Source organism: Solanum tuberosum, unplaced genomic scaffold, assembly GCF_000226075.1.
Source record: "Solanum tuberosum cultivar DM 1-3 516 R44 unplaced genomic scaffold, SolTub_3.0 scf00189, whole genome shotgun sequence".
Taxonomy (NCBI): Eukaryota; Viridiplantae; Streptophyta; class Magnoliopsida; order Solanales; family Solanaceae; genus Solanum; species Solanum tuberosum.
The window spans coordinates 473,583-485,607 of record NW_006239113.1 but is presented as its reverse complement, the minus strand read 5'-3'; the positions used below and the strand labels follow the sequence as shown (position 1 = coordinate 485,607).

The following is a 12,025-nucleotide window of genomic DNA, read 5'->3' as shown; positions in this document are numbered from 1 at the left end:
TTGGAACGACTGACAGTTGATTTGAAGACTATTGTTGCCGATTTTAGTTATGTCACCTATCTGTTTTGCATTCAAACTTGCCCTGTTTGCTATGAAGATTTCGAAGGTGAGAATGAGGTGATAACAACTAGTTGTTTGCATGAGTTTCATATTCACTGTCCGATAAAATGGCTATCAATGAATAACACATGTCCAACTTGTAGAGCTAATTATCCTTTGCATTATTCACCCATATCCCAATTGCCGTAAGCGTCCTCATCACAACATATCGGAGGAGCCTTATCGTAAATATTAATATTGGAGTCTAGCGTCTAAATTTTATTTTTTATTTTTTATTTTTATTTTTTTTTAAAAAGTGTAGTGAAATCTCTGATTTGGCAATAATTTTTTATCCTTTAAAACAATTTTTGGTATTATATTGTGAAGAAGGAACTTTACATGTGCTAGTTAACGTATTGGAGGATGTGATTGATATTTTATGTCTTTTCTTGTATACTGATTGTGCATTATTTGCTCTTTTGGTATCATCAAGTATCAATTTAAGTTGATTTGTTTTGCTTTTATATTGTTGTTGACATTTATATATAATAAATAATAATGTAAAGTTGCTATTGGTTTCTTCTCGTACTTGTCCTAATATGGATATGCATTTGTTTTTCTTTGTTTAATATAGAACCTAAGTATATTGTATAATAGTCTTCCTCGTTATTGAATTTTTATTTACATTCTACTTGTGCATTTCTCATGATAGCTCATGTCCCTCTATTGGGCATTAGGTTCTTCATTTTTTTTTTAGTCGTATTCAAATGTTGTCATGTTGATTGTCTACTTTGGATTATCGTTTTTTTAACTCATGAAGTTGTTGTTATTGGCCCACTTCCTTATTAGTTCATGGTTGATAATGTGTATGTAGTTTATGTTTATTAATTATATAAGTCAATATTACGTGTATGCCTTATTAATTGTCAATTGTTTTCTTATCATATACTAATTTGTATTCATTTCTTTTCTTTGTCGTAAAACGCCATGAGAGTCTTTTGGACTCGAAATCTCCTTATTTGCATGACAAGGGGCCATGGGGGTTCTAAACTCTCCCTTCGAGTCGATTCTTTGGTCAATCAAAGCGGAATTCAAGCCAATATAGGTCTTGAGAAGCTGACTTGTAGGTTAAGGAAGCTGCTACAAGCTTCGGAAAGCAGAAAAAAGGGTTGTATACATCCGATATACACCGATATACAGCTGATATATACAAAAACGGAAATTGGGTTAAACCCAAAAATGGCAACAAATTTGGCCCAAAAAGGAGGCCCATAATTCAATTTCTCCCTTATTCTTTAATTATTTAATCGTGATAGTTTATTTGGTGTTTAACTCTAACTTTATAATTGTTAATTAACTTAATGAATTCCCCAAAAGATGAGTCATTTTCTTTGTGTTGGTTTAATTTTAATACATTTCATGTTTTGTGTTATTTTAGTGATCAAGTATATTGGTCAAAATTTTATATCTTCAATTAAGTTAAACCTTTTGTACTTAAAAGAGATGTTCTTTAATGCTTTTTTGCTTAATCATATCTTACTCATTTTTAAAATTGTTTTAAGTTAAAGTACTTTTCTCAAATAAGCTTTAAAAATATTAGTCAAAACCTTTACAATTAATTAAAATATAATAATGCTTACTTAGTCATTTTCTCAAAAAGTTTAGTCAATTAATTCAAAATGATATTCATGCTTTAATTTATTAAATTGGTTTAAATTATTATTTCAAAATGAATTAAATAAATTCTAATTAATCTAAAATATATTTTAGTCAAGTCGCAGGTCAACCGCATGTTAGCGGGCACTTCAAATGCTTAAACCCTTCTCGAAGTGCAAATTGAACCCCGAACCCTTTTTGGTATTTTCAAATAATTTTTTCTGTTTAAATCTTTGAAAATTATAAGTTTTCTTGATTTCTTTAAAAAATTAAGTGGCAACTCTTTTCTAAGTATTTTTCTCAAATTGTTTTATACTTAGAACATTTCAAAAAGTGATTTTTCTAGAAATAGTTAAATTACGACACAACAACGGTCCATCGTTTGACCTACCGGCCGTCGTTTGGGTCCGTCGATAGAGTCTGTCCGGCAAGGCTTCACTAAAACGAGCATAACCTTTCACTCGGAGGTCGGATTTTAGCAAACTCGGTGGCGTTGGAAAGAGGATTCAATTATCTATCATATCATAGGTCATGGGACACATAATTCCTTTTGTGATAATAGTTATGGCTATTTGAAGTTGACCCAATCACAATTTTCATCTAACTGGCAGTTGACCCTTACCTACGGTCAGACCTACGGACCGTGGATCGAATGACGGTCCGTGCTGGTGGACCGTCGTTTGCATCAGAGGCTGGGTAAATGGGACCTCGATCCATGGACATAGACCACGGACCGTGGGTCGAGACTTAGCTTTTTTTCTGAGCTGGGTTGGGGAGGGGTTTCAATAGTGAACCACGGACCACCAGCACGGGCCGTGGTCTGACCTACGGTCCGTGGATGGCAATCGTGGGTTGCATCTGCAACTTCTCAAAATTTGTATTTTTGGTCTGTTTTGGATACGAGGTGTTACAATAATGTATGACTTGGAACATGTTATCAAATGCTAAAGCATCCATTTTCTCTAAAGCTAGGCCATCTCAATTAGCTTCTACAATTTGCCTGTCTAATTTCTTCTTATGGTCTCATTGTTTACTATGTTGTTTTAGCCAACTACAACCATCAGGCCAGGGTTCGAGCTAATGCCTTAAATCCTTCGGACATAGCCAAGATCCCCTTGATTTGGGACACTTGTATGCATCTTCGCGAGTCCATTGCTTCCTTCTTTAGGGATATTTTGTCTCAAGCAAGACGAGTTGTTGTCGTTCATGATTTTTTAATGTCCTACAATGATCAGGATATCTCTTCCTTTCACACAAGCAAACATTTCAAAGGTCTGAATTTGCTCTTATCCTCTTATCTTCACATATTTTCAAAGGTTTGGATTTCCTATTCTATCCTATTACATAACTACATACTCACTCACATATACGCTGACACATGATTCGAGTAATTCAAAGGGATTTTGATTGAATTTGCTATAATTTGAACGAAGATGGCGTGTTTCTGCTAACCTTTGTTCAATCTACAAATACTTCAAGAACATCATCGAAATTTCCAAGTCTTACAAGTGTTTACTTCTGTTTAGTTCTCATAGAATTCAAAGTTGATACCTTGAAGAAATACAAAAGGATGAATATAGATAAGTCTGCTTCTACCTATCACAGGGAGGATACAACACAAGTACAAAACTCCGCTTCCATGTGTAGCGATGAGAATTTACTAAATCATGAATTTAGCAAACTGAAACAAGATGAAGTAGCTATAGTTATGGTTCCATTTCCATCTCAAGGCCATCTTAACCAACTTCTCCAACTTTCATGTTTAATCTCCTCCTATCAACTTCCTGTCTACTATGTTGGATTGGCAACACATAATCATCAAGCCAGGATTCAAGCTAACACATTAAATCCTTCAAACATAGCCAAACTTCACTTCCATGACCTTCCAAATCCTGAACTAATATCCTCATCAAATCTTGAGACAGTATGGGATGTTTCTATGCTTCTTCGCGATCCCATTGCTTCTTTCATACGCGATATTTCATCAAAAGTAAGACGAGTCGTTGTTGTTCATGATCCTATGATGTCTTACAATGTACAAGATGTTTCTTCTTTGCCCAATGCTGAATCCTATATGTTTAATTGCATTTCAGCTTTAACTTCCTACAGTTTGATAAGCTTATTTTTTGGGATGTCTGATCAACATGAAGAAGAATTGCTTAAAAAGCTACCCTCCCTTGAAGGAATTATGACAGATGAAATCAGGGACTTATCAGCTTCTCAGCAACGCTATTTAGATATTCGATCAGGTGATCTTAATAATACAAGCAGAGTAATTGAAGGCAAGTATCTTGATTTGCTGGCACAAACAGAACTTAATATGAACAAGAAACAATGGGCAATTGTACCTATTCTGCGTACTAAATTCGATCATATCTCGAATAGGGAGAATATATGTTTGGATTGGCTTAACAAACAACCTCCAAGATCAGTACTTTATATATCTTTTGGAACAACAACTTCATTTTCTGATAGAGAAATCAAGGATCTTGCGATGGGATTAGAACAAAGCAAACAGAAGTTCATATGGGTGTTGAGAGATGCCGATAGAGGAGATATCTTTAAAGGGGAAGATAGATGAGTTGAACTGCCAGAAGGGTTTGAGGAGAGATTAAAACATTTAGGCTTAGTGGTAAGAGAATGGGCCCCACAACCAGAAATCTTGGCTCATTCGTCTACAGGCGGGTTCATGAGTCATTGTGGATGGAATTCTTGTATAGAGAGTATTACTATGGGAGTGCCTATAGCTTCTTGGCCTATGCACTCTGATCAACCAAGAAATGGTTTCTTGGTGACAGAAATGTTGAAAATAGGAGTGATTGTTAGAGAATGGGAGAAACGCGAGGAGCTAGTAAGTGCATCCACTATTGAGAATGTCGTGAGGAAGTTGATGGCATCAGAAGAAGGAAATGTGATTAGAAAAAGAGCAGAAGAATTTGGAGAAGCTGTAAGGCAGTCCACAGAAAAATGGGGTACTTCTCGAATAGAGTTGGATTCTTTCATCGCGCATATCACAAGATAGACTTGTTTTTGTTTTGTTTAACTAGAATTGAGTCCACCAATTGTGGATGTATGCCTTTTGTTTAATTAAGTACTTGTTTGTGTTTACTTTTGTTCAATTTATAAGCATTTCAATAACAACCTTGATGGATGGTATATCACTTTCCAAGTCCATCTTCTGTTTACTCTTGTTCATTCTCATAGACTTCAGAGTCATTACCTTGAAGAAATACAAAAAAAGTTGATTATATAAGCTTTTAATGTACCATGACAAATGCTCAATCAGGAGACAGGGAGGATACGACAGAAGAACGAAATTCTCTTTTTATTCTTCCTTGTGTAGCTGTGAGAATTTACCAAACCATGAACTTAACAAGTTGAAACAAGATGAAGTAGCTATCTACCTTTATGGGGTAGATAGGTTGTTTTCGATTGACCCTTGACAACCTTCCTCCTTTATCTGTATGTGGAACTGGCAATGTGAGTGAACTCATATAGGTGGAGTTTAATTCCATGTTAAGAAATCAGGTCAGGCTTAGTCAACTACAACAATCAGGTCAGGGTTTGAGCCAACGCCTTAAATCCTTCAGACATAGCCAAGATTCACTTGCATGACCTCCCAAGGATTTGGGGGAATCTTGGCTTATTCGTCAACAGGCGGGTTCATGAGTCACTATGGATGACATTCTTGTTTAGAGAGCATTAGTGTGGGAGTGTCAATAGCAGCTTGGCCCTATGCAGTTTGACCAACCAAAAAAAGGTTTTTTGTAAGGTAACATGATTAAAGTTTTCTATTTAATAATATATCATGAACACAATGTTTTATCAATTAACACGATACATATTTACAAAACACTTACATTTAAATAATATCTATTTATCTATACTATATTAAAAGCGCTTAGAAATGTTGTTTGAATTTGCCCTTTATTCAAAAGATCCTACCATATACAAAAATATTTAAAATGTTCTTAAATTAATGATATTAATGTGACATAACACTAAACTATTCATAAAAAAAAAGTTAGGTAGTATTATTTATAATTACATCATATTTGTTTAATGAGGTACAAAAATGTTATTAGACACCAATTTTAATAGTATAGGAAAAGATGGTATTACAAAATTTAATATTCGTATTTTATAATTACACTAACTTTTCAATATATAGTGAGTATATGTTGCTGCTCACTAAGGACGGAGTTGTATCCAGGATTTCGATAAAATGGATGTACGGTTACGAAAAAATGTATCTTAAATATAAATTTGATCAATTGGACTTTTTGGTTCTTAATATGAACCATTAGATTATAAAAATTATAGGTCCAAAATATATAATAATTTTAAAACACACATTTCATTTAATTATATAAAATATTATAGTGCTAAAAAATTTAGGAACTTTTAATGTTACACACTTGAAAATTTTGAAAACTTGAAGGAAAAAATAGTTGAAACACCAAAAGTGTAACTGATAACCACTTAGAGAAGTGTTACTCAAAAAGATGAGATAGATAAAAGATTTAAATTATTATTCTCACTTAGAGAGGTGCACCCACTCATCATTGTATTATTATATGATACGTTGAACGTGGCTTCACACAATTAAATTTAAATATTTTAAAAAAAAGATAACACTACTATATATGAGAGAGGGGAGCATGAGTTCACGTGAACCCACGACACCTCCTCTAGATACGCCCCTGACTAAGGATATGGCCTTAGATAAGAGGGTACAAAGGTTGCGGATTGGGGTAAAATGTTAGTAGGTACAGTAAAACCTTTCTAAATTAATATAGGTGGGACCAAAGAATATTATTATTTTGTAGAGATACTATTTAATCGATAAATTAATATTTATTGATTTAAAAAGTGCGTCGACACCGAAAAAATTGTTCAGGGATGAAATCTCAAAGGATCCACTTGTGGAAACGTCGTTCATGAACTTGAGGTCATGATTAAAGATTTCGGTTACTGCAATAAAATGGATGTTACATGTCTAGAGGTCCAGAGCTTAGAACAAATTATTGATATCATTGGAAAAACAATGTTGTTGATAAAGTTGAAGATGATACAATACCTTTGCAATCCATTACGCGTAAGGAAACACTTGCTTCTAGAACTCTTCACAATTTTATGACATAATTAGAAAAGACAACACCGAAATTTTTGGATGCAATAAGAAAAGTTAGAGATGAGCTTCTACTAGATTTAAATTTTAACAAAAAAAGAACAAAATATAATCATATTTCACTGAGTTTCTCAGACATATTTGTACTTTTAAAGAATTATTAATTTATAATATTAATGGAACCATATATTTATATAGGGATCTTCAGAAAATTTTATTATCTTATTATCTCATCGAAATAAGTGATTTTTTCCATTGGCCCAAGTCGGGATCAGAGGAAATTATTATCTTAGAGAGATTATTAATTAACCGAGTATTAGTTTAGTGAGGTTTTACTGTAGTTGATATTTTTGTGCTTAATTTTCAACATGAGATAGTTCAAAGCACCATGCATGTATGTCGTAGTATTAGTGTTATTCATGTAGGGTCGTTTGGTAGGCCGCATTAAAACAAATAGTTTATGTATTATGTATGGTATTATTTAGTACTATGTTTGGTAGGAAATTGGGTCTATGTATAACTAATCCATGGACTACTTATACCTTCTACATGGTATTATAGGATGTATTTCTAATACCTTCCATTTGGAGGTATTAGTAATACATGAGATATAATACTAGAGCTGTCAATATGAGCTAGCCCACCCCATCCGTGCTAACCCATACTGGCTTTGACATTTTATGGGTCAGGCCGGGCTAGCCCATTTTTGGTGTGGGCCAGAAAACGATCGGCCCAACCCACAAGTATGTGGGCTACAGGCTTGTCGGGCCAGCCCACTTTTTTTAAAATTATATATTTTTTATAATTATTAAAATAAATTATAAATTATAATTTAAAAATATTATCATAAATATCGACAAAACAATATTACATGGTGTTAATGTTACTACTTGTTAATCAAATCCACAAATAAAATTATCTTTATAATATTTATTAAGGTTTTTCAAATAAAAGTATAACATCATGAAATCTATGGCGTATCCAACACTTCATGATCATCTTCATCAAGCATATCTGAATCAGCTTGTGGCAAGGTTGTCTTAACATCTTCATTTTCATCTGCAATTTATATGCGGTTTCAATTAGTTAAATATTAAATAGATTTTGAGTTTGGACTCTCTTTAATTTTAAATTTTAATATTATATTATATTTTTAAAATTATTTTTATTTAGCCCACGGGCCGGACCTACCTATATTTCTCAATCCCCACAAATCAGCAGGCTTATTCAGGCCTGGCTTAAAAACCCTCTTCTTAAATGGGCTCCAAAAATCTTAACCCAGCCCTATTAAATCCCGGGTTAGGCCAGGCCGGCCCAACGGGCCTAGCCCATATTGACGGGCTCTATATAATACCATGTGATAAGTCTATGTAAAGACAAAAATATCCCTCAAATCATTTTAATTATTTTGTTTATTTTCTTGATTTTATGTTTTATATTTGTACTAGTAAATTTATTTAAATAAATTAGCTTACAAATTATTTAGAGAGAGTTGTTTGTTAACTAAATAAATTCAATACAAATTAATACAATATTTGAAATGTGAGTTATTTAATTATTAACTAATTAAAAAGACAAATATATCACCACATGACATTATATATATATACATACGTTTTTCTAATTATTTGTATTTTTAACAATTTATAAATTGAATACATATTAAAATTACAACTTGCAATTTTTATGTGTAAATGTAGATGATTTATTCAATTTTACTATTCTTTACAGTCTTTTCCATTTTAAAAGTTGATAGTTTATCTTTTTAAAAAAATTGAAAATTGACATTTTGTAAGTGATCAATTTACTAAGATGAATTATTTATCCTCAAATAATTTAAGTGAAAAAAAAGGCAAACATGACAACAAAATTGTTCTTCCCATAACTAGTTAGAAGGCCATAAAAAATAATATTGTCCGGCAATTATTTACCTTAACCCAATTGCATAATAATTTAAGGATATAGTTGGAAAGAAGTTTTTTATAAAGTTTTAATCCAAATACAAGATGAGGTGGGAAATAATGAACCAAACACTTGATAAAAATATTTTCTGCATTACTAATCCCTGCACTATTAATCCTTGCATTACTAATCTCAGTATTACTAATCATTACATTATTAATCTTTGTATCAAACGACTCCGTAGTGTCTTGCTCTTCGACATTTGTTACCATATGTCGTTGCTACAATTTTTTTTAAATTATTCTTGTGCGTTGATTTTCGTATTAATTGTCTGGTTTTCTTTTTTAGCAATATTTTCTAATTCGTAATTATTTTGATTTTACTACTTAGTAGAAGAGTCTACAAGCAGGCATGTCTTTGTCAACATGCCTACTTGTATGACAAGGGCATTTTCGTAACTTCCTACTTTTTCTTTCCTTAAGCGTTTGTATCCTCTTGCTTTAAGATTGTACCTTTTCTTTATTGGACCCAAAAACCAATCAATATTTACCTAATGGCTTATATGTCCTATCAAAATATTCTTCTCTTGAATTCTATTATATATAATAAAAATAAAACAAAACAAAATTAGAATGTGTCAGCTTTACTAGTCCATATGACAATGTCCCCCACAAACAGCTTTATCCAAATCCAAATATATAATAATAATAAAGTAGAATTGACATGCCACCAGATTATAAATGATGTGCTGATTGAAATAAATATTAAACGTGTAACAATTTATCAGCCATTTATCAATGAGGTGCGTGAAAATTAATTGAAATAAATATTAAACGTGGGGTGTGTATCGGTCGGTTCGATTTGGTTTTATATATTATAGGTTTGGTTTATCGGTTTTCGGTTTTTAAATATGTTAACCCAAGAACAAATCAATAAGATATTTTTTATCGGTTTTCGGTTTATCTATTTTTGGTCGTTATCGGTTTGATTTTCGGTTTACCCAATAAGAAAATGTACGTAAAATATTATATGACTTTTCACTTCTCTAAATACTTTGATATAGTGAAACAAGAAAAATAATGAGAAATTGCATCAATAAGAGAAAATATAGTACGGAGGTTATAATTACATGTCACCACCAAAACATAGTATGGAATTTCTTATGTTTATCAAATTACAGACATTTACAAACTTGCAAAAGCTACAACCTACCGTTACAAACTAAAACTGAAATCAAATAGTCCAACAAGACTAAAACTAAAACTAAAATCAAATAACTACAATTGTGAACCCTTACTTTAGTCTTTAGGTTTTGCTTAAACAGTAAAGACTAGTAAAGCGGCCCAGTGTGAAGTGGGTAAAGTACTAATAATTTGATATAGTTATAGTGTCTAGTTATATATTAAATTCTTAATATCTAATAGTAAGTTATTACCGTCTTATTGGGTTATCGGTTTACCCAATTACCCAATAGTAAAAATCGATATCGAACCAATAATCCAATAACTTATTTTTATAAACCCATTAAAAATCCAATAACCAATAACAATAACCCAATAACATTTTTTCGGTTCGATTTATTGATCGATTCGGTTTTTCACACCCCTAACGTGTAGCAATTTCCTATTTTTAGTTTGCTTGAAATAGATTTAATGTTATGATCCTATTATTAGTAGGAATAAATATGTATTCTGCAATGAATTTAGTCCTAATAGAAAAGTGTTTTGTTTAATCGTAATATAAAATTACATTTATATCTTATAGTAATTTTTCATATGGAGGAAAATTTTGAACTTAAAAAGGACAAATAAGTTAATCAACTTTTTAAATGAGATATTTTGCAAAAATAAGCTTTTAGTCTTTTCATGTGAACATTCATGCAGAACTCCAAAACATGTGCACCACACATTTTTTTTTTGCCACGTCTCCAAATCTTTGTAGTTATATGTATGTTGTATAACCTAGATCCAATAATTCAAAAATAATACTCCTTCCGTTCCAATTTATGTAAGACTTATCGAATTTCGAGATTCAAACAAGTCCATCTTTGATTGTAAATTTTTCATATATCTTTTACTCCCTGTGTCCCAATTTATGTGACTTACTTTTCTTTTTATTCAGTACAAAAAAGAATGACACATTTCTATATTAAGTATTCATTACAAAATGTCTATTTTATCCTTAATGAAATGATTTACAACCACACAAATTTATATAATTCATTTTGGACCACAAGTTTTAAAAGTCTTCATTTCTTTCTTAAACTCAGTGCCAAGTCAAAATACCTCACATAAAATGGGACGGAAGGAGTAATTATTTTGAATTGTCCATTATTGTGACTTATAGTACTTTTAACATAGTTTGCAAATATATAAATTTCATTTCAAAAAAATTGAAGATTTCACGAGCAAATTTCCAATCAAACTTAATTTGTTTGACTCTCGAAAAACGAAATGTGCCACATAAATTGGGACAGAGAGAGTAGTACTACGTTTGGTTGCCTATCCTCTTACATATAAACACACAGTAGCAGACCCAAAATTGTTATTAAGGGTGTCATCGATTGTAGTAAAAAAATGAGTATAATTATGAAGTTGGTAGGACTTGAACACACGACCTCAGAGAATTTTACGACACCTTTAACCACTAGAATATATATACACACTCACTTCAACAACATCTTTCATAAAAGATAGAATAAACTTCAAAGTTGATCACCTATTGATAGCCCTGCTTCTAGCCATGACACAAGTAGAAAACCATGAATTTAGCAAACTGAAACAAGATGAAGTAGCTATAGTTATGGTTCCATTTCCATCTCAAGACCATCTTAACCAACTTCTCCAACTTTCATGTTTAATCTCCTCCTATCATCTTCCTATCTATTATGTTGGTTTGGCAACACATAATCATCAAGCCAGGGTTCGAGCTAAGGCGTTAAATCCTTCAAACATAGCCAAAATTCACTTCCATGACCTTCCAAATCCTGAACTAATTGCCTCATCAAATCTTGAGACAGTAAGGGATGTTTCTATGCTTCTTCGCGATCCCATTGCTTCTTTCATACGCGATATTTCATCAAAAGTAAGACGAGTCGTCGTTGTTCATGAACCTATGATGTCTTATAATGTACAAGATGTTTCTTCTTTGCCCAATGCTGAATCCTATATATTTAACTGCATTTCAGTTTTCTCATGCTATATTATGATGTGCTTATTTTTAAAGATTTCTGGCCAACATGAAGAAGAATTGCTTAAAAAGCTATACTCCTTTGAAGGAGTTACAACAGATGAAGCT

General features: G+C 32.1%; 2 pseudogenes; both read left to right on the top strand.

The window, feature by feature from the left end:
* The first annotated feature begins 2,786 nt into the window (after nt 1–2,786).
* LOC102597113 (zeatin O-xylosyltransferase-like) lies at nt 2,787–4,864 on the top strand (annotated as a pseudogene).
* A 6,591-nt stretch (nt 4,865–11,455) lies between these two features.
* LOC102597440 (zeatin O-glucosyltransferase-like) overlaps nt 11,456–12,025 on the top strand; it is a 14,060-nt pseudogene continuing 13,490 nt past the window's right edge.